The following is a 22,727-nucleotide window of genomic DNA, read 5'->3' as shown; positions in this document are numbered from 1 at the left end:
TATACGTATCTGTACTTTTACTCAAGTACTTGATTTGTGTACTTCGTCCACCACTGCTGATTCACCGCAATGTCCAAACTGTCCTGAGCGCTTTCTTCTCAACAGCTGGCGCCTGAAGCAAACATCAAATTTTCATTTTTGGGTGAACTATCCCTTTAACAACACTGTGGAACAACACTTCCACATTTCTACAGTATGCCGTTGCTAGGGTGTCTTGGGTGGTTGCTAGGGTGTGAGAATGAGTGCTGCTGCAGAGTGTGACACTCAAACCTTTAGTTTGTTCTCTTTTCGGTTGACAATGACAGCCGTGATCTGCTGATCCATGAAGATGAGGATGGTGACCAGAAGAGCAGGTGCAAAACTGGCCAAGCACATCCACCACGGGTTCTTCCCAAAAGGCATAACGATCCAGCCTCGATCCGGACGCGTCGGCTACACAGACACAACGACACTGATGAAAGCATAGCAGTAACCAGCAGATGTCACTGAAATCAGATGCTGTGTTTTGTAAAACACAGTGGATTAATGTGATGTTAGTATATGATCATGAGAAAAAGCTCAAATAGATGCAGTCGGGAGGTAAAGAAAGATACGTGTGTATCCGTAGCACAACGCACCTTAAATTCGGTTGGCACAATCAGTTTAGGTGTTTTAAGCCCCATAAACAAATCAAGACCAACAAATGTCATGATTGACATGAAGATTGCAAAATCACTGATGAGCTTCCGAAGCTGCACATTTACAGAGGAAAAAAGAAAGATAAAGATGCAGAAAACTAGAGAACAAGAGAAGATGCTTTATAAGACAAAAGGGCGGTAGATTTGAAAATGCAGCAGTAACATGTTTGATGCCTTCAAGCCTTTCTGAGAAGTTTTTATGACTTTTAGAAATCATAAATACAATGTAATTTTTCAAATGTAATGTGATTTTCATTTTGTGTGTGTGTTTTCAGATGGATTTTTAAACAATGTGATTTTAATGTAATTTTTATATTGTATGGTCTCATGTTCATATTTTAAGTAATAAATAAAAAAATAATAATTTAATGTATTTAGTTTAAATATGTAATACTTTTATCTATTTTCTGTATTTTATGTCCTTGAAACACTTCCTATACAATTTTATGATTCAAAATGTAACAATATTAAATTTTACAATAATATGCATTATCAAATACGATTAAATAATATTATTGCATTATTATTATAAATGTTACGATGGGAGAATAGTGTTACCTAATAAAAATGGTTAAATCATTTAAAAGACATTTTCATCAAAAGACAAAAATGATGATTATTATCAATATTATTTTTTTTTATTCAAAAGTAATTATTATTCCTAATAATAAAACTTCTTAATATACTTATTTTTATTATTTTAAAAAATAATAAAGAAAATAGTGGTATTATGAATAATAATTAATTTGGAAGAAAATGTTATTATTATTATTGACTCAAATATTTAGAACTATATTATTAATATGAATATTAACCATACCTACTTTTGAATAAAATATATTTTTTTTAATTATTGGAATAACATGCACTGATGAACCAAAGAAAATTCCGAATTCCCCACTTTATGCAACCATTTGGTGGCATTCATGTGCACTTTTCTCTAATAGACAATGATGACTTGAAAGCAACATTTCATTCAGATATAGCCAGTATAAAAAGGTAAACATTAAGACAGAGAAGACAACACATGCTGGACCTTTATCTGGGTGGGCACATGCAGTTTGGGAGTGTCCAAGGACATCACATAATCCAGAGCGCAGAAGACCAGGATGGATACAATTATGGAAAAATCCGCTAACATGGTGCGACACTTGGAGAAAAAGAACAAAAAACAAGCAGAACAACCAGAAGTTGGGGGGACAGCAATATATACAATATGGACTGGGATAAGGAATACCTTCTCCATGTGGTAGTGTGTTGACATGCAAAGGAAATACACAGTTTTCCAACCTTTGTGGGGAAGTAACGGCTGGCCTTGAACTTCTTGAGCGAGATGGTCATGGAGTAAGTGCCGAAGAACAAAATGAAAGACAGCATGGCCAGATCAGGGACGTATTTGCAGGATTTGCCCACCAGGGAACCGCCGAAACTCAAGCACTCTTTCTTACTCAGCTGATTCCAGTCCAGAGCAGAGAAGTTGAACTGAGTGGAGGAGTGAGATCACGTGTGGACAAAGACAACAAGAGAGAGAAACACAAAGAGAAAGGGATTGTAAAAGTAATAGTTATGCTTGCTTGGAAGAAAAACTGACGTTAAACACAGGTTTATGAAATACATGAGAGTTGCAGCTCACCATTGAGTAATCAGAGATGTTTTCTAGGCCTAATGGAGAAGAAGCGTTGAGAGCCACTACAACAGAAGATAAATGAGCACTAATTGTGTTTGTATGTTTATTGACAAGAAATACTGTCATTCCCAAAACAAGCTATCATACAATAACATCCTATACTCCATGCTACTTAGTCCAGTCAGCAGCCAAATCGAGTATGGGCGACAAAACCAAATATGATGATACACATAAGTTGCAGAGGTCAGATGTAACAAACCAATACGTCATCCAAAAAAACAAAACAAAAAGTCAACATAAAATTTTAGGATGGAAAACATGTGTAATGTGATGCATAAAACCGTAAAAAAAAAAAAAGTAAAAAAAATAATTGTAGTAATTTTAGTCGACCAAAATTAAATGGCATTTTTAAAAACTAAATGAATAACTAATTAACTCAAATTAATTAGTATGACAATAATATTGACTAAAATTAAAGGATATTTTCATTCAAAGACAAAAATTATGACAAAAAGGTGTAAACAATTATCATCATCATCAATAATAATAACTTATACACCATTTTGTCATAATTTTTTACTTTTGATGAAAATATCCTTTAAATTTAGTCAATATTTTGTGTCATATTGCAGTCATCTGTGGAGATTAAAATTAAATGACTATCGTCATTTTAGTCGACTAAAACTAATATTAATATGACAGAAGATTTTAAAATATAAAGGATATTTTCATCCAAAGACAAAGAATATGACAAAATATTATGTAAAAATTATTATTATTATTTTAAATGTTATTCTCAAAACATATTTTTATTCATAATGCTAAAAAAATATTATTATTATTATTATTTATAATAATAATTATAATAATTTATTATGAAGAATAATTACATTTGAATCATTTGAAACATCATATATTATTATTATTATTATTATTAACTTCTGTGAAAAAATAAAACTACATTATTAATATTATTATTAATAATTATTATTATTTATTAATAACTATTAATAATAATAGGAATAACATGCACTGATGAATCAAGATATAAAAAGATAAAGTAAATATAAAGTATTATATATAATTAGTATGACAATAAATATTGATTAAAATTAAAGGATATTTTCATCCAAAGACAAAAATTATGACAAAAAGGTGTAAAAATTATCCTCATCATCATCATCAATAATGAATCAAGATATAAAAAGATAAAGTAAATATAAAGTATTATATATAAAAAAGTAAAATTATACAAATTAAGAAAGTAAATAGGGTCATACTTGAACAGAATACTTCCACCAAGCCTGCCTGAGGTTGAGGCTCGTTGGGTCAGAGTTCAGACTCACCTTGATCAGAAGCCTGGCACTCACACCTGTAGCTGGTGATGTAATCTGGCTTGAAGTCTCGATTGATGGGGTAATAATTGAAGATGATTATGTAAAAATTATTATTATTATTTTAAATGTTATTCTCAAAAAATATTGTTATTCATAATGCTAAAAACGCGTCATGTACTTGATGATGTAGCTGGCGTCTGTGGCCACCAGGATCAGACACTGGAGGCAGGAGTGCAGGCCGATCCAGAGCCGGATCTCCATGTAGTCTATGTCATTGTTTCTGAACAGACGACAATCATTCTCACTTATTTCTTACCGATTATGACTCACTTATTTTGATGAATTTATGACATGCATTTTGACTTTACTATATGACAGGCTGTCCTGCTCACATGCTGAATTCATACAGCAGCTTTTCAAAGATCAGTATCGGTCCTGTAGAGCTGAGGATGATGAGGGGTTGACCACCGAAGAGGCAGAAGACCACGCCGGCCAAAGCCGTGCCCAAAAAGCTTTCCATCACACCCTGAAAGTCAATGAGACATATCCAAAAATGACAGAACATGCAGATAGAAAACTCTCACTGATAAAGTAGAGAAAAAGCAAATAAAGGAACAGAAAGACCTTTTCAAAGAAATTTGGAACCCTTTTCAAATTTCAAATGCTTTTTCAATACATTTTATGAAACTTTAATTTAAAATATGATTTTTTTATTTAAATTTAGTAAAAGACATTTTAAGAAGCCTGGTTTATTAAAATATCTATATATGTTTTTTCTCTATATTTCTAGTTCTGTATTATATTGCATTATTTAATTTTCTGTTTTTCTTATATTAGTGTTATATTTAATCTCTACTGTGCAATTCCTATGTATGTCTGCACTCTCATGTATGTTTGCACTACGTCTGTACTTTCTTTTGCACTGGAAGTTCCTGTCGCCAAAACTAATTCCTTGTGTGTGTAAACATACTTAGCAATAAACTCTTAATAATGCATAATTATTGTGTCATATTATGACAATTATGACATAAAAAGTCAAAATTATTAGAGATGCTCCGATCCACCTTTTTCACCTCCGATACCGATTCCGATACCTAGGGTTCAGTATTGGTCGATACTGATACCGATCCGATACCAGTGAAGTTTTTTTTTTTCTCCATTTAAATAAATGTAGAATTTATATATCTCTGTGTGTGGAACTGATAATCATTCTTTCACAATCTACTAAATACAGACTACTTCATTATAAAGAAAAATAAACAATAGATATTAAAAAATATATGTATATTCATAATCTATGACAAAAATATATCATAAACTAGGTTAGTGGATAATTCGGCAGCAAAAGTTATTCTAGAAAAATCATTAAAATACATTTCTTTTAAATGTATAGCATATTTTTTAATAAGGCAACAACATATGATAGATTCGATAGGATAAAACAAATACAGTGCGGCACGAAGCACTTACAATATGCGCATCCGGTGTGCAGAATGATGCGCTTGAAGCAACACGGAGTCATAGCATGCAGCGCTTTGCATTAAAAAGTGCAAAGCACAAAGGGAAGAGAAATTGATGCGTAGTGTATTATATCTGTGCAACAGTTATTGAGCCTTTCTTTTAACAGTTTTAAATTTCAGTAACTGTGCACGTTAAAAACAATCTATAGTCTTTTCTACGCCCGTGTTTTGTTCTCACAGACACCCGGTAGCAAGTAACAAAACAACATTAAACTCCGGCAAGAAGATAAAGTCCTTTTTGCAAAATCACAGACATTTACTTACAAATCAAGTATAATAATGGGAACACAAACCCTTTAAGCTATCGTATGGCTTCAGAAGTAACACAGAATAATACGCACAATCTTGGATTTGGATCGGCCCTCTTTGACTGATACCCGATCCAACAAAAAATGGCAGTATCAGAGCCGATACCCGATATGAATATCGGATCAGCGCATCCCTAAAAATGATAAGATACCAAGTCATAAAATTGAGATAAAAAGATTACGACTTCAAAATGATGATAAAATATTGAAATTATGACATAATCTAAAGTCGAAATGACAAAATACGAAGTCACACTTAAGATATGAAGTGTAAATTATGACATACCAAGTCATAATTATGATAAAATGTTGATAGTATAACAAAAAGTCAATTCTGACATAAAAAAATCAAAGTTTTGATCTCATAATTTTGTCCTTTTATCTCATAATTTTGTCTTATGTCATATTTTCGACTATTATGACTTTCCAAAGTAAGATTTTTTTTTTAGATGTGGCAGAATTGGGCTTCCATATGTTTCCGTCTCAGAGAGAGAGAAAAAAACTGTGACTTTATATATCACAATATGATTTTGCAACTTTATTTCTCATAATTCTCTTAATTTTTAATATTTTTACTCTGAAATGATATAAAACAATAATAGAATAGTATATTGGCCAGGCCAGTTAACTGCTTCATATTTGGCTGTTTTGAGCATCATGTTGAATATAACAAAATATTGGTATTATAAATTACTTGATAGTTGTCGGTTGCGTCCCCCAGCAGTCCTCCAAAGGTGATTGCATTGGTGATGCAGCCCAGGTAAATGAAGAGCACCGCAGAGACGGACTGGATGTGGAAGCCCTCATAGAAGTCACTGAGAAACCCAGGCACTTTACGCTTGATGTCCAGCCACAGTCCTCCACAAAATCTACACAAACAGAAAGAGTCTCAGACGTCATGTAATTTCTATAACTAGAAGTTGAGCAGGTCCAGTGGATGCTACCGGCCAGTGAATTTCAGCTCCTCTCCAAGTTCATGTGTAGCCGGCAGGTCCTCGCCTTCTGCAGACGCTGCACCTCCTCCTGCATTCCCATTCGGCTGCCCCAGCTCATTCAGAGAGAAAACAGACTTCCTGCAAAAAAAAAAAAAAAACAGATGTAACTTGTGCTATGTGCTACATAATTTAAAATAAAGCAATAAGCCCCAAGAAGCCGTGGTTTACAGTGAATTTATAACAGCTTGTTAGGCACGACGCGAAGCGGAGAATAAAGCCATTTTTGTTGGATCGGGTATCGGTCAGAGAGGGCCGATCCAAATCCGAGATTGTGCGTATTATTCTGTGTTACTTCTGAAGCCATACGATAGCTTAAACCCCCCTTAGCTGTTATAAATTCACTGTAAACCATGGCTTCATGGGGCTTATTGCTTTTATAAAACAGTTATTTCAAACACGTAGTTAGGTTTCACAAAATAAAACAGAGCAAATAAAGTGCAATGATTAGGGGTGCTCCGATTGATCGGCTACCGATAAAGTGTTTCACAGTCAACACATATGGCTTTTTGGCTAGGTTTAAAGCGAAAGAGCACTTTTAGATAAAGAAGGCAATAATAGATGGCACTCATGGAGGCAGGAAAACAAAGTTCTTTATGAAGCGCAGGATTGCTTGTAATAAATAATAGGCTCAACCAATCAGAATCAAGGACCGGAACTATCCGTTTTATAAGGTAATATTTAATATGACCGAATCAATACTAAATAATATTTTTTACTTGATTAAAGCCAGTTAATTTAGATTCTACCACATGAAGTACATATTTTAGATTACAAAATATCTTTCACTCTATTTAAATGTTTTGCCACTTGCTTGAGCAACTTAATATATAAATCTAGAAGTAAATGCAAAAGTAAAAAGCATTGAATAATGTGTTGCTTATATTTATTGTGTTTAAACGTCTGTGAAAGATTGCATAACTGTACTGTGTAAAAAAAGAATTGCAATGCTGAAAAAGCATTAACAGCCACGGATCAGTAGCGGACTGAAGTACATATTTTAGATTACAAAATATCTTTCACTCTATATTTTTAACAATGCAGCGTATAAACATAATATTTCTATTATGTTGACAATATACAGTAAAGTTCAAACGTTTTGGGCTGTTTAGACGTTTTAATGATTTTGAAAGAAGTCTCTTTTCCTCACAAAGGCATTTATTTGATGAAAAATACTAATATTTGTAAATATTATTACAGTTTATAATAACTGTTTGAAAATATTATTTATTCCAGTGATGCAAAGCTGAATTTTCAGCATCATTACTCCAGTCTTCAGTGTCACATGATCCTTCAGAAATCATTCTAATATGCTGATTAAGAAACATTTCTGATTATTATGCTGAAAAAAGTTGTGCTGCTGCTTCATATTTTTGTGGAAGCCATCAAACATGTTTAAGGATTCTTTGATGAATAGAAAGTTCAGAAGAACAGCGTTATTATTTATTAAATCTTTTGCAACAAAGTGGTTGCCAAGCAACACACAAAGTAAACAAAGGTGTATGTTTGTAGAGTAATTTACAACAGCTTCGGACGCGGCTCAACCAATCAGAATCAAGGACCGGAACTATCCGTTTTATAAGGTAATATTTAATATGACCGAATCAATACTAAATAATATTTTTTACTTGAATAAAGCCAGTTAATTTAGATTCTACCACATGAAGTACATATTTTAGATTACAAAATATCTTTCACTCTATATTTTTAACAATGCAGCGTATAAACATAATATTTCTATTATGTTGACAATATACAGTAAAGTTCAAACGTTTTGGGCTGTTTAGACGTTTTAATGATCATTCTAATATGCTGATTAAGAAACATTTCTGATTATTATGCTGAAAAAAGTTGTGCTGCTGCTTCATATTTTTGTGGAAGCCATCAAACATGTTTAAGGATTCTTTGATGAATAGAAAGTTCAGAAGAACAGCGTTATTATTTATTAAATCTTTTCTAACATTATAAATGCCTTTAATGTCACGTTTGATCAATTTAATGCATTCTTGATGAATTAAAAATATCAATTTCTTTTCAAAAATGTACTGACCCCAATCTTTTGAATGGTAGTGTAGATTCGTGATTTAATACCTCATCTCTGCTGAAGGCAGTTTCTTCGGGGGTTCGATGCGGATCTTGGGGTCCCATTCTCCAGGAGGAAGAACGATCACCTCATCCAAAAACTCATCAATCCCAGCAATCAAGTCCTCACGATCTCTGGCTTTATAGGCCACGTCGCTGAACAGCTAAATATGGTGGCAGATACAGACAGATTTGCTAAAAAAATACTGTGATGATACTTAATTTCGGGGTTCAGAATTGCTGAGATTTTCTCTTACATCGTCAACCATGAGTGTAGCCATGGCGCGACCGATCTCATTGTAGGATTTGGTTTTGCCATTGGGACCGAGCAGCACAAAGAGAAACCTGGAAAACCCACATAGTCTTTCATTAAAACGTAAAGCAAATACACATTTAAAATTTATTCTTTCACTTTCTGTAAAATGAATAAAAAATATAAAAATAGTTACTTAGAGTTAGTACAATGTCTAAAGTGGACTATTGTAATACAGTGTAACCATTATTATTATTTTCTTTTAATGTACAATCATAATTTGCTGGGGGTCTCTGTGACTGAAATGTCTGGAATTTATTGTTTTTTTTGCTTTACCTGTGGTACAAGTGTTGTTTTGCCAGACTGTGTTGTGAAACTAAAGGCTATTAGCTATTTAAACAGCCAATAAACTTATACAGACTGTTTTGGGATGATCACCTTGTTGGCACAGGGACTTCAGTAAGGCCTCCTAGCGTTGCGGCTTGAGCCAGACGTACGAAGGCCACAAACGGCTTGTCCAGAAAATCCACCTCTCCAATCAGCACATTAGACGCCTCGGCATCTCTGGGGATCTTCTTCATGAACTTATTCTTCAGCTGGTGGGTGGAATAACAATCCAGTTAGGGGTCACGGATGAGTGGGTTTAATTAGTCCACATGGTCTGAAGTGCTGAGATGCGTAGGTCATGAAATTTCCATGTTGGAAAGAGTTCACACAACAGCCTCATTCATGATACCAGTACACTGTAAAATCCAATAGTTTACCTTACTTAGATATAATTAGTAATTCACAACAATAGTGGAACTTGCCTTTAACGGAAGAATTATTTGTCATATTTAGGACAAGTGCTTGTGGCAGCTGTCTTCTCTGACCAGCAGTCTCGTGAACACCGTACTGTTTCCGCCTCAGTACACTGAAGGTAAGGTATTTCATTTTGAATCTCTTATACAGCAGTAGAGCAGTTTTTGACTCAATCATGTGCTACACTTTATTTGCAATATTAAATTATATTTCAAATAATTTATTGTGGATGAATTATACATGTAACCACTGTATTTCTTTTATTTTTTTCACAGATCTAAGAAAACACTTCACACCCTACAACCCCTAAAAATGTATGTTGCTACCTTAAATGTTTTCAATATTTTTTATTATATTTAATAATAATATTTAAAATAAACCATGTCATTGACTTCTTTATTGACACTTTGACAAACATATTTGTACTGTAATTTTTGAATGTCTTAAACTTGTTTTTCTCTTTTTACTTCTAGAACCCAGATTTGACAGCAGTGCACAGCCATCTGAGGCCGACCTGTTTTACTTCATGATCACCCCAGATACTTCTACAACTAACCCGCTTTGTAAGTTCTCATAGCTACACCTTAAAGAAGCACATAATTTTGGGAACATTTCCTGTGTATTTGCTGGTAAATTACTGAGATACTTTTATAAAGATTAATGTTGATTATATACCTAGTTCAACAATTTCACTTTACTTTTTTTTCAAGGCAATCGGTTTGCATGCTTTTTTTAAGTAAGGTTTACTAATTGGAATTTACAATGTATCAATATGAGCTCCATATTCAACGTCTGATGTGCCTGCATGTGATGGAAATGGGAAGCGCCTCATTTTTTCCAATGGCAGATCAATAAAGCTATGCAATCACAGCAGGAAGACAGAGCATGCAAACGCACCCACGTGATCCAATGAAAACAGCCGCTTGGCAACGGTGGCCTCAAAGAACACGTGCATATGGAATGGTCTGTGCTTATGGTCAAAATCAGCTTTTAATCGTTTAATGCCACTTTCAGAGTCAATTCACTTTCTGCAATGAATAAACAAGCTCTTTTCTCATGTCCCGACCCTGTTTTTCCTCTTGTCAGATCATTTGCTGCTGTTACGGTGTATATATATGTACATCAAAACTGACATTTGGACACTTAAGTCTCACTTAAAAGTGGAAATTCTCTCTTTTTCTCAGCTTTTCTCAGAACTAATTTCACATTCTTGCAATAACTTAACTACCTGGAGCACCTGATTTTTAGTGGATGCATGGAGTCAATTCCTCATAGCTAACATAACTCAAACTGATTAGCATGAAAAATGTGCTTGTGCTGTCTTTTTTTGAAAACAAATGCCACTTGATATTGCCACTTTGACACATGCTCCTGTAAGGCATAAATGAAGCCTGTCGAGGGCAGTGAACACATGAAAGTGAGTCATGGGTGTCATTTTAAGCAGAAAAAAAATCATTAAAGTGGACTCACTTTGAAGTCTAGCAAGCCGAGAGCAGCGGCACCAGCAACCATTCTCTCTTTTTCTCAGCTTTTCTCAGAACTAATTTCACATTCTTGCAATAACTTAACTACCTGGAGCACCTGATTTTTAGTGGATGCATGGAGTCAATTCCTCATAGCTAACATAACTCAAACTGATTAGCATGAAAAATGTGCTTGTGCTGTCTTTTTTTGAAAACAAATGCCACTTGATATTGCCACTTTGACACATGCTCCTGTAAGGCATAAATGAAGCCTGTCGAGGGCAGTGAACACATGAAAGTGAGTCATGGGTGTCATTTTAAGCAGAAAAAAACTCATTAAAGTGGACTCAGAATTGGCTCACTTTGAAGTCTAGCAAGCCGAGAGCAGCGGCACCAGCAACCCTTCTTGCACAAACACTAAAGCCCTGCAATGGCCTCAAAATACTTTGGCAAAACTAAGTGCTTTACTGTGTATTTCATATTTTGCTTTTCATTATTGCACCACATTAAAATGAAGAAAACATTACAAAAAGTCAAACAACTGCTGGCGGCATTTGAGTGACTTATATGGAATATTACCCTGCATAAATTTGCCACATAACGCACATAAACAAGACCCCTGATGCAGTGCTTTTGTTTCTAAAATCATCCTGTTTACTCTTTGCTAATCAATAAATACATTTTCAGTGTATTTCAATATGTTCACGTGAAAAAACAGCAATGGTCCTGGAATACTAATGATAAAATGCCGTACCTGGTCGGTGCTGGGTGTGACGCAAATATCATTCATACTGCGGCACTGAGAAGGATCTGAAAAGCACAGATGAAACACTTTGATTATCAATTTAATCAGTTTTGTTATTGTTAACTAAAACTAACACTAGTAAATCAATAGAAATAAAGGCGAAAAACAACAAAATATAAAGTAGATGGTAAAAAAAATACTTAAAACTAAATAACGTAAAATAACTTAAATCAGAAGTACTACAATTACTAAAACGAAAATGGAAATGAAAATAAATTAAATCTAAATAGAAATATACTCAATTACTAAAACTAAAATTGAAATAAAAATGGAAAATATAAAAATAAAATATAATATAAATAATACTAAAATAACACGAAATTAAATAGATTATTGATGTAATTTCTGTGTTGATGTGATTTCACTGTCAAAGGCAAAGCCAAATATATCATTATGCATCAGATTCAGATGGTAATGCCGTGTTAATTTGATATATACCATGTGATTTTATGATTACAAAATTCATGTGCCACACATCTTAAACTTCTAAATGTCACATTTGCTTGAGAAGTTTTGGAAAGTCCATATTTTATGCAATCATGTTTTTTAAAAGGTACTGCAAAAAAACATATTGCATTAGTATACTTAAAAAAAGAAAGAAAGACACATTCGTTTTAGTAACTTTTCTTTAGAGACAAGAAAAAACAATGTTGTTTTTCTGGCCTAAAGTACCCAGAGTACAGAAACAAATCATAACAAACAAGAATGGAAAACCAAAGTCAAGACCTTTCTAATAATCTCTAATCCTCAGAACAATGGCAGGAACGCACTGCTGCATACTTGCAGAAATGTTGTTCACCTTCTTGTGCAACTACAAGCAGTTAGTGTGTGGATGATGCTATGTGAGGTTAAAGGGTGTTCACACTGATAGCAATTAGCATTTTTAATGAGAGTTGGTGATTTAAAGCGACAAAACCTGAGAGGCTTATTAGAAATTCCAGAGATCCGGAAGTAGTTGTAGATAAATCTATGGAAGGGGGAAGACACAGAAGGCCAGACTCACGCAGTTTGCTGAGGCCGCCGCTCTGACGAGCTCGCAGGTCCTCAGTGGAGCGATGGAAACCCGACCCAGAGCGAGGACTCGGGCTCGGACTGCGGTCTGATGCAGACCCGAGATCAGACACAGAGAACGACATGATCAAGATGGCAGGACAGGCAAAAGAGCAAAGTGGAAACTTAAGAAAAAGAAGTTCATAAGAAATTATTTGAAAAGACAAGTGTCAGAGAAAAGACAGGGAATTCTGGGAATACCACTGACTGTGGGACAGGTAAGATAGCGGACACTCACTCGAGGGGCTGGATTTTCCAATGTCCGCCAATGAACGGTGGATCGGCTTCTTGGTCTGGTGTCGGTGTTTCCGCAAGAGGACAAAACTGATCTTCTCACGGATCTCTGGAGCTATAAGACCCTCCTGCACCTGCTTTTCAATGATGTCATCTGTGAAAGGCAGAAAAACACATTTTTAAATAAAACAGGAAAAACTCATTGGAAATAAAAAAGCACACATTAGGTCTCAGCTGTTTTTCCTAGACAGCAATGAGAATATATGGAGCATATGGATGGCTCCTGCTTCTCAGATGTTTCTCCTGAGGAAAAGACTATTTTTTTCCCCTCAAAAATATCTCAAACTGTGCTCAGATTTTCTAACATGATTCACACTGCCTTCTATATTAACAGCATAGATCTATGGTCTTACTGTATGTGAAGTAAGTCTCATTTGTTTCTGTTTTTATTTCCTCTCAGAAATTGTATGAGAAACATGTGAAACAAAGTTATTACTTTCATTAAACATATCTCAAAACCCTATTAAATATCTTCAGCTTTAAAAGAGCAACATAATTTCGACTACTGCATGCTATCATTTTCGAATCTGTACACTTTCTTTCTTTGCATCATGTGTGCTAGTTCGGATGGAAACTGTGTGGAATTCTGAGGAATATATTTAAATTTAGTAAAAGATGTTAAACAGAGCTGGAAGCACTGCACTCTTATTAGTAGCTAGAAGCATAATCAAATTAGCCGATATAAAGTACTTTTCAAAAGTTTGAGCTTTGTAAGAGTTTTGACATTTTTTTTTTTTTTTTAAGGTTTTAGACTTTTACATTTTAAAAGTCTCTTCTGCTCACCAACACTGCATTTATTTGATTAAAAAATAAAAACAGCAATATTGTGGAATATTATTACAATTTTCTATTTGAACATTTTAAAAATGAAGGCAAGAGTGCAGCACACACACACACACACACACACACACACACACACACACTTAAGATACTACAAAGACATACATTTACCTTAAAATGCAAGAGTAATATTTGTAGTATATATATACATAGTATGTGAGCAATGCAGCTAAGCAAAACAAGCATCAGAAGTTAGTTTACATGACAATACATCGAGTCTTGTGGGTGAGGGAAGTTTGAATCTTGCTTGCAACCGTTCCTGATTTGACCTCTCCCTCATTGTCCACATCACTTCATGTATTCTCTCTACTATGCTATGATTTTTCAATGTATAAACTTGATGTCAGAAGTTTAGGTTGATGTGGATGGTTCTTAACCTCTTGCTATGCAGTTGCTAGGCTGTTCTGTGTGGTTGCTAGGGCATTGCTAGATACTTGCTTACTCCAAATCAAAAGAGACCTTGTTATCTAATATGTAAACTACTATAAAGTTTTGGGTTGGTAAGATATGTTGGTGTTTTTGAAAGAAGTCTGTTATGCTCATCAAGGCTGCAGTGTTATTTTAGTATCATTAAGGGTGTATTCACACCAGGAAAGTCCGCTAGTTCGCTTGCTTTTGTCTGGACCAAATACAATTTAGATTTTTTTTGTTTGGTGCGGTTCGCTTTCACACTGCCCTTTTTGCAAGTGAACCAGAAACTGTAAACAAAACCACACGTGTGCTTAAGGTCATCCATTCATTGGTTCATCCATTCAACCATACCAGAGTTCGTTTGGAAGTGGACTGAGACCACCTCTTCAGCTGGGTCTCGGTACGGTTGTTTGGTGTGCACCCGAGTGCGATTGCTGTATTCACTCCTGCCCGTGTGATCCGCACCAAAGAACGAACTTGAGTTTGATTCAATCGAACCAAACAAGACAGGTGTGGATACACCCTAAGATATTATAAAAGTTTTTATTCATATTTTATATTGGCAATTTTCATTATGATTTTAGTTTTATGCTTTTCTAATTTGTATAGTTTTATATCTTGTTTTTTTAATGTCTATATAGTTTTTTATTATTTATTTCAGTTTTAGTTGATTTAGTATCAAGTTAAACTAAATAAAAATGAGAAATGTTGCCTTGACAACTATTTGAAATGAAATAAGAATTAAAATAAATTGTTAATTTTTGTAAAATGAAATGTTTTGTCAAAAAAAAAAAAAAAAAAAAAATGATACAATTTCAGGATTCTTCAGGATTGTTTTATATAAATGATATAAATGAATAAACTTATTATAAATGTCTTTCCTGTCACTTTTCTGATCAGTTGAACGCATCCTTGCTGAATAAATCCTTGCTTTTTAATCTAGTAGATGTTTGCATGATATCAGGGTGTTGCTAAGGTGCTGAGGGTGGTTGCTAGGTGTGACTTGGGTCCCTCTTTCAATATAAAGGTGCTTAATTTTTTTCACCTGTTGTATAAACTGCAATGGGAAAATCATATAACTTTGAAAAGAAACTGCAGATGCTTTTATCCAACAAGCAACATTGCAAGCAATTAAGCATGAAAAAGTAAGCAAATAAAAATGCAAACGTGTCCATGCAAAAGAGGTCAATAATAATAGCCTGTAGCTCAACACCTCCTAATTGAACAAACGGGTTTGATTCTTCGCATTATAAACAGAAGCCTATTGGACTGTATGACGTATAAGCCTGGGTGTTATGTTTTGCCTTCGGCTCAGGCTGAATTGACCCTGTGCTGACCCACTTGAAATGAAATCTGAATACGACAGAGCAGGACCATTATGATGTACGGCTCCCGAGGCCCTCAACGATCCCATCATCATTCTTCGCCAAACATGTGTCTCATCAAAACGAGAATCTGATCTCAAAAGCCTGAGCTTTCAGATCTGAGAATGCTCTGAATTCAGCTTGATTCACGCGTCAGCCGATAACGCGACATATAAAGTCAGAATCAAATCAACAATATTGTTTAAAGTTAAATATCTTAACAATCTTCCTTTGAAGAGAAATATCTTGAAATGTTGAAATGTGCATAAATCTCTTCGTAAAGCAGGCTGATATCTGAAAGCATTTCAAAAGAATTTGTTTGGTAGATTAATTTAGAATAACCATGTGACAGTGGCTTATTCTAATCTGATGCACGATGCCAGAATCAACATCTAACATCAACAGACCTGTAGTGCTTTAATCAAATTCATCCACACTGTATTTTAGGTAAAGTAAACTTACAGAAGCTTCAGTGTGGGCTACTAAAACCTGTTCACAATCTAATGTCATGTACATTAACTCTGATGTTTAGCGCAAATTATTCAAAACTAATGGTGCAAGTCGGTGTTTGTGAGCCCATGCATGACAATCTTGTTGTGACCTTCCTCTCGATCTCCAGTTTTTCTTCAGGATTATTAGCACGTGGGTGTTTTTCTCCATGTAATCCTTCTAATCCTGAAGTAACAATCACAAATACGTGTGGTTGTAGAATGCCAATGCAGAGTAGAGTACAACGCAGCGGCTTATTTATAGCTCACGCACTTGAATCACTTTGATTAATCAATTAAACTGATGGAGTCTCGACATATTAGAAGGTGGTTGTTGATATATGCATTGCCATAGGATTAATCAACAATGCAGTCATATCTTTAGTTGCTGACCTTCAAAAATGCACTGAATGGAGAGGAAGGTGAGTTATCGCTTCAGACTGAACACTGATGGACTCATTTTTAAATCCTGATTTCTTCTTCTTCAGAAAAAAACGTACAGGAATATCCCTTTCCTGAAATGCATTCTTGGGGATTTTGATGTTTTTCACAATTTAATCATTGCATTTAAATCATGACAATATGGACATGGCAACGAGTGAATCGCATTAAACTTGATGTGTGGCTCATATTGCATATTAAAGAAAAAAGTAAATAAGAAGAATACATTATATTTTGTTTAAAAAAAGGCCTATTTTAGGACCATTAATTTTTTTGCACGGCGACGTTATTATGTCATTTAAGAAAATTTCCCCTCAAATTCTTGTTATTGTAATGCAAATATTTTACTTCTGAATTTGTCTGTAATTGGCATTATTCTCAAATATTTTTGTTTTTGTGTTGTTATATAGATTTTCTTAATATAATAACAGTAAACAAATTACTATTATAAATTATTTTTAAAAAAGGAAGTCTTTTTTTATTTTTATTTCTTATTTTTTTTACTTTACCACTTTACCACCGTTTTTTTTACATTAGAGAAAAGTGAATTTTACGGGTAAATGTGATTGAATTTTTGCTGCTAATTTTTTAAATATATAACAGTAAACAAATTACTATTATACAATCATTTATTTAAAAAAATGTTTTGTTTCATTTTGTTTGGTGTTTTTATACATTTTTTAATTCTGTAACAGTGGACAAAATACTGTTATACAATAAAAAAAAAAGAAAAAGAAAATCTGCAAAAAGGAGGTACAACAAGTGCTATCCTGATGTAGTTTACCATTTAAATAATTTATACTTATTTATTTAATTAATTACAGACAAGTAAACTTTGCAGGTAAATGTGCTCAAATGTCACAAGGGTGCAAAATATTTGGACTGTCCTTAAACTTACAATCATCAACCAACCTTGTGAATTCAGTGATGGCTGATCAGCAAAAAACGTATAATTAATAGCTAATAGATTAATAGACTCAGCAAAGTCATGATCTCGCAGTGTCAAACTCCAAACCAAATGTGCTCGGATCTCAATTCCAGAGAGAAACTCTTCAGGACAAAGCTAATAATAACAACTGGCAGCAAAAGTAAGGAAATAAGACAATGATGGCGTTTGTGACTGTACCTGTGCAGCTGCTCAGCTGAGTGCTCAGAGAGCCCAGACTAGACGCCAATGACTGTATCGAGTCCTGAATACTAAAGGACCCCGTCACCCTACGCTGTTCCAGCTCCATCCTTCAGAAAGTCCAACGTTTAAAGTTTCATTGAAAGAAAGAGATCTACAAATACAATTCTGAAATGTCCACTCGCACTTACTTTTGATTTCCGCCTCTTTGTGATGAACCTGTTAACTGAGCTCGTCCCTCATTATAGATGCACCTTCCCTATGAGCGTGTCCTCTTGTTCTTGAACTTTTCTTCTCAGCAGTGTTGCTCTTTCCCGAAAACTAAAGAAGGGCAAAGTGCCACACGCATGAAAGGCCCAACAAGTGTTTTTCTCCCTCTCCAGCTTTGCTGATCCCTCCCTTTCTCGCTCTCTCACTCTCTCACAGAATTTAAGTCTGAAACCTCAGATCAATCATTCTCAAGGATGCTTGTTATTTTCTAACAAACCTAAAGCAGTATCTATATCAGGGTTTTTAAAGTGAACTAAAACCACAAAAAAACATGTTTGTTACGTGATATAAAATATAGGCTAAATGTTAATTAAATTAATATTTTAATAAATAAAATATAAAAACTTAACTTTAATTTCAGCTAGTTGCCAAAGCAACATTTCTCATTTACAAAAACTGAAATAAAATGAATCATAATTACTAATAAAAAAAATTTTTTTTCTAAAACGAACTAAAATGTACATAAAAACGGACAATAAAATAAAAAAAGTTAAAAACGTATTCAAAATATTAACCCTCATTTTGTGTTTTGATCATTTTTTAATCTTTCTTATCGCATTTGACAAACTTCCTGAGTTTGCTCACACAGTATAGCAACTTACCCCCCAAATAATTTGATAATTTTTGTACTTTTTGGGGATTTTTTCCCTCCTTGTGATACTTGTGGTGTTCCCAGTCAAAAATTACCCTCATACAAAAATTGCGTATAAATCTCTCCTTATGCTATATTATTATTTATTACCAAATCTCAGATTCAACCTTTTTATCAGCTTGTTTTCTTTCAGTTAGCACAGGTTTTGTATTTCTTTTTGGAACTGATTGTAGGCACCTCAGTTATTGAGTGAACATTACCAAAATCATCACTCCAAAGATGCATAAACTTCTATCAATGAGAGAAATACAAAACCTGTGCTACTTGAAAGAAAAGAAGTTGACAAAAAGATTGGATTCAAGATTTCGTGATTATATGTGACCCTGGACCACAAAACCAGCCTTAAGTCGCTGGGGTATATTTGTAGCAATAGCCAAAAATACATTGTATGGGTCAAAATGATCGATTTTTCTTTTATGCCAAAAATCATTAGGATATTAAGTAAAGATCATATTCCATGAAGCTATTTTCTAAATTTCCTACTGTAAATATATTAAAACTTAATTTTTGATTAGTAATATGCATTGCTAAGAACTTCATTTGGACAACATTAAAGGCGATTTTCTCAGTATTTTGATTTTTTTTGCACCCTTAGATTTCAGATTTTCAAATAGTTGTATCTCGGCCAAATATTGTCCTATCCAAAGGACAAACCATACATCAATGGAAAGCTTATTTATTCAGCTTTCAGATGATGTATAAATCTGACCCTTATGACTGGTTTTGTGGTCCAGGGTCACATATAGCATAATAAGAGATTTACAAGCAACTTTTCAAAAAGTTAGTCATTTAAATGAGAACAACAAAATAGGATGTTCAGTACAACACAAGGGTTAAAAAATAACCAACAGAATCTCAATGATACTAAATAACACTGAACTGTATTTTGTAACTAATCTATTTAGCAGAACTTTTTTGTTACGTCAGCATAATAATAACAGGTTAAGGGAAGCTCACTGGTGGAGTTGATGTCAGAGAGCTCGTTTGAATCCTGCTCTCCTTCATCTGGGTCACATGGTTCCTCTTGATTTTGGTGTTCATGGCGGTTATGGTGCCTCTCCCGGCTGTCCCGATCGTGGGAATGCCGTGACATGTGTCTGTGATGTCTGCGCTTCCTTCTGTATTCCCGTGGCACTGGAACGCCAATATAGACGGACTCTAAAACCAAAGAATAAAAAATAGGTGAGTTTCTATTTTATAGCGTTTATGGCATAATTCACACTCCAGTATGATTCCTTTCCAGTTTCTTGTTTTTTATAAATTTTTTATTAAAGTTTAGATAAGCAATTGTATTTCAATCCGTGTTATTTTAATATAATTGAGATACCATTATAGTTTTTTATTTTTATTTGTTAAATATATCTATATAGTTTTTATTATTTTATTTAACTTTTAACTATTTTAGCACATCAAGTTAACTAAACAAAAATGAGAAATGTTGCTGAAATAAAATATGTTTATAGTAGTGCTGTCAATCGATTAATCGCGATTAATCGCATCCAAAACATAATAAATATACACAGTATACATACATATATTATGTAAACAAAAACTTTTATTTTGGATGCGATTAATCGTTTGACAGCATTAGTTTATAGATATATTTTATTTTATTTCCGCTAAAGTTGATTTTATTTCCAGTAATGACATTTTTGTTGATATTAGTTGTAGTCAACTATAATAACCCTGATTAAAAAATATATTTACAGTATTTTATACATTAATTTTTATTTACACGTAATATGTGTTATATATACATGTTTATATATGTGTTTCTGTGATATATTAACATTGGAAAAAAATAAATAACATTTTTTAAAATATTATTAACATAAGTGTACGTGGAAAAACATTCCAATAGTAAATAATGAAATTATTTTTAGCCTATTATTAACCTTTTTGTGTCACGACTAGCTGTGTAAACAAGCACTAAGGCGATCAATAAACAGTCTTTAATAATCCACAGAGGGTAAATCCAGCAGACGTACAGGCAATCCATAAACATCTACACAGAGACGAGACCCGACAATGAACACACAAGGAAAACAGAACAGAAGTAGTGACGATAACGAGACAAACCTGGACATAATCAATGAGTAACCATGACAACTAACAAGGACCGGGACACAGAGCAAAACACAAACAGAGTCCATGGTGGTGTGACATTTTATACTCTCCAGTTTCTTTATCAAAAAGTGATTTGTAGGTCAGGTACATCTGCCAAGATCCTCTCACCATCCTCATCCTCATTGTGTCTGCTGCGGTGACCACTTCTCTTGCTGCCATGCCAGTCATGGTCCATCCTGACAGGAAAAAGGCAGAATAAAAGACTATTATTAAGGCAAGACGCTACAGGCAAAAACACTGCTTCAATCTTGAGATTTTGGCATATTTTGCATCCTTAACGTTTCATCTTTCAGACTAGTGGAAAGAAAACATCTAAAAGATACATTTAAGTGTTTATTTTTATTTTTTACACTTTATCTATTTGTGTCCGTAGATTTAAATTACAATTCATATCTTTAAAGGCCGTTTTCTCAAAATGAGTTTTTTCTCCTGCACTGAGACTGAAATCTCCACTTCAGCAGCACATACAACAAACTTTACAGTTTTATTTCTATCTATATTCTGAAGGGTTTTACAGAGGGGTTTCTTCATATATAATTCATCTAGGGATGCTACAATAGAGATTAAGTGCAACAGACTTCTGTATTCTGTTAAATAGGTCTCGTCGCTTCCGATTCAAACGTTTGGCATATGCTTTGTTAAATATGAAGCAGTTTTACTAAAGATGCCTTCAAAGAGTATCATAACCAATGTCCATCACATGTGCGGACTGATATCTAAAAGTTTTAAAATTTTATTCTTTTCACTAACATTTAGATATAAAAATGAAATAAAACATCAACAATAAAAACAGCTAGCTAGTTTAACTGATTATCTTAAAAATCCATAGATATCGCTATTATTTATTACGGCTGTTAACACGTTCTGCGACAAGTGGAAGCGATGAGACCTATTTTCCGGGTTTGGTCAGGTGACGTTCAACATATAGCCCACGATTCACTACATACCTCGTTTTTTTTTTTTTTTTTTTTTTTTTTTTTTTTTTTTACCACGGTTTTCGGTTTGGTTCGATTTCGATGGCTTGGCACATCAGAGTGTTTTTTGCGATTTAAAAAGCGATTTTTACAGCAAATTAACAACAAAAAAACTCCTGCACACTTCTGTACACTGGAGAAAGACATGTGGAGAAAATCCACATATGCATCACAGAAATAATAGAACTTATGCCATTCCAGGAAATCCCTAATGTGGACAAAGGCATCCAGCTATCGCTGTAACTGAATAAAACGATTCAAAATAAAATAATAAAATAAATAGAATAAAAGAATAAAAAGAAAACATTTTGAATGATGAAACATGAAGAGAGTAAACACTGGACTGTGAAAATATATGGGTTATCTGTGTTCTTCAAGCCATCTCAGGTATTTTCATAATAATTACGAATATTTATAATTCACTGCTAATCGACAAGATTAGAAACGCTTCTCATTACAAGTCATTACAAGGGAAGACGTTTCAAATGCACGTTATAAGTGTGGAGTTTCCTCATCTCAGCACGTGAACTCACGGGCACAAACAAACTGCAAAGTCGGATAGAAATAAAACGCACAGAATTAATTTTACCGCAAAACTGAAAGAAAAAAAAACGCATTTCACAAGTGCGTATTGAAACGTGGATGCCAAACCGAATGATTCAATATCATATTGAGAATTGTGGCATCCCTAAATTAATCTAATTTAGCCTATATAAGATTTTTTTTTTCTAAAAACATGATATTTTATGATTTATGGAGTGATAAAAAGAGAATCCAAAATTCCCTATGCAAAAATGTCAACAAACTAAATAAAGAAACTTGAAC

At 33.9% G+C, this 22,727-nt stretch overlaps 1 long non-coding RNA gene and 1 pseudogene across 1 annotated transcript; one reads left to right on the top strand and one right to left on the bottom strand.

Annotated features, from left to right (window-relative positions):
- The window catches only part of LOC107658545 (electrogenic sodium bicarbonate cotransporter 4-like), a 27,263-nt pseudogene extending 9,275 nt beyond the window's left edge, over window positions 1-17,988 (bottom strand).
- LOC107658632 (uncharacterized) lies at window positions 9,674-10,247 on the top strand. The gene is made up of 3 exons (XR_001630807.1): window positions 9,674-9,715; window positions 9,873-9,911; window positions 10,071-10,247. It is a non-coding gene; the product is annotated as an uncharacterized LOC107658632 (long non-coding RNA).
- Window positions 17,989-22,727: the final 4,739 nt, after the last annotated feature.

Source organism: Sinocyclocheilus anshuiensis, unplaced genomic scaffold (genome assembly GCF_001515605.1).
Source record: "Sinocyclocheilus anshuiensis isolate Anshui unplaced genomic scaffold, SAMN03320099.WGS_v1.1 scaffold343, whole genome shotgun sequence".
Taxonomy (NCBI): domain Eukaryota; kingdom Metazoa; phylum Chordata; class Actinopteri; order Cypriniformes; family Cyprinidae; genus Sinocyclocheilus; species Sinocyclocheilus anshuiensis.
Note: the sequence above shows the minus strand (reverse complement) of the source record. Positions and strands in the feature narration are given on the sequence as shown.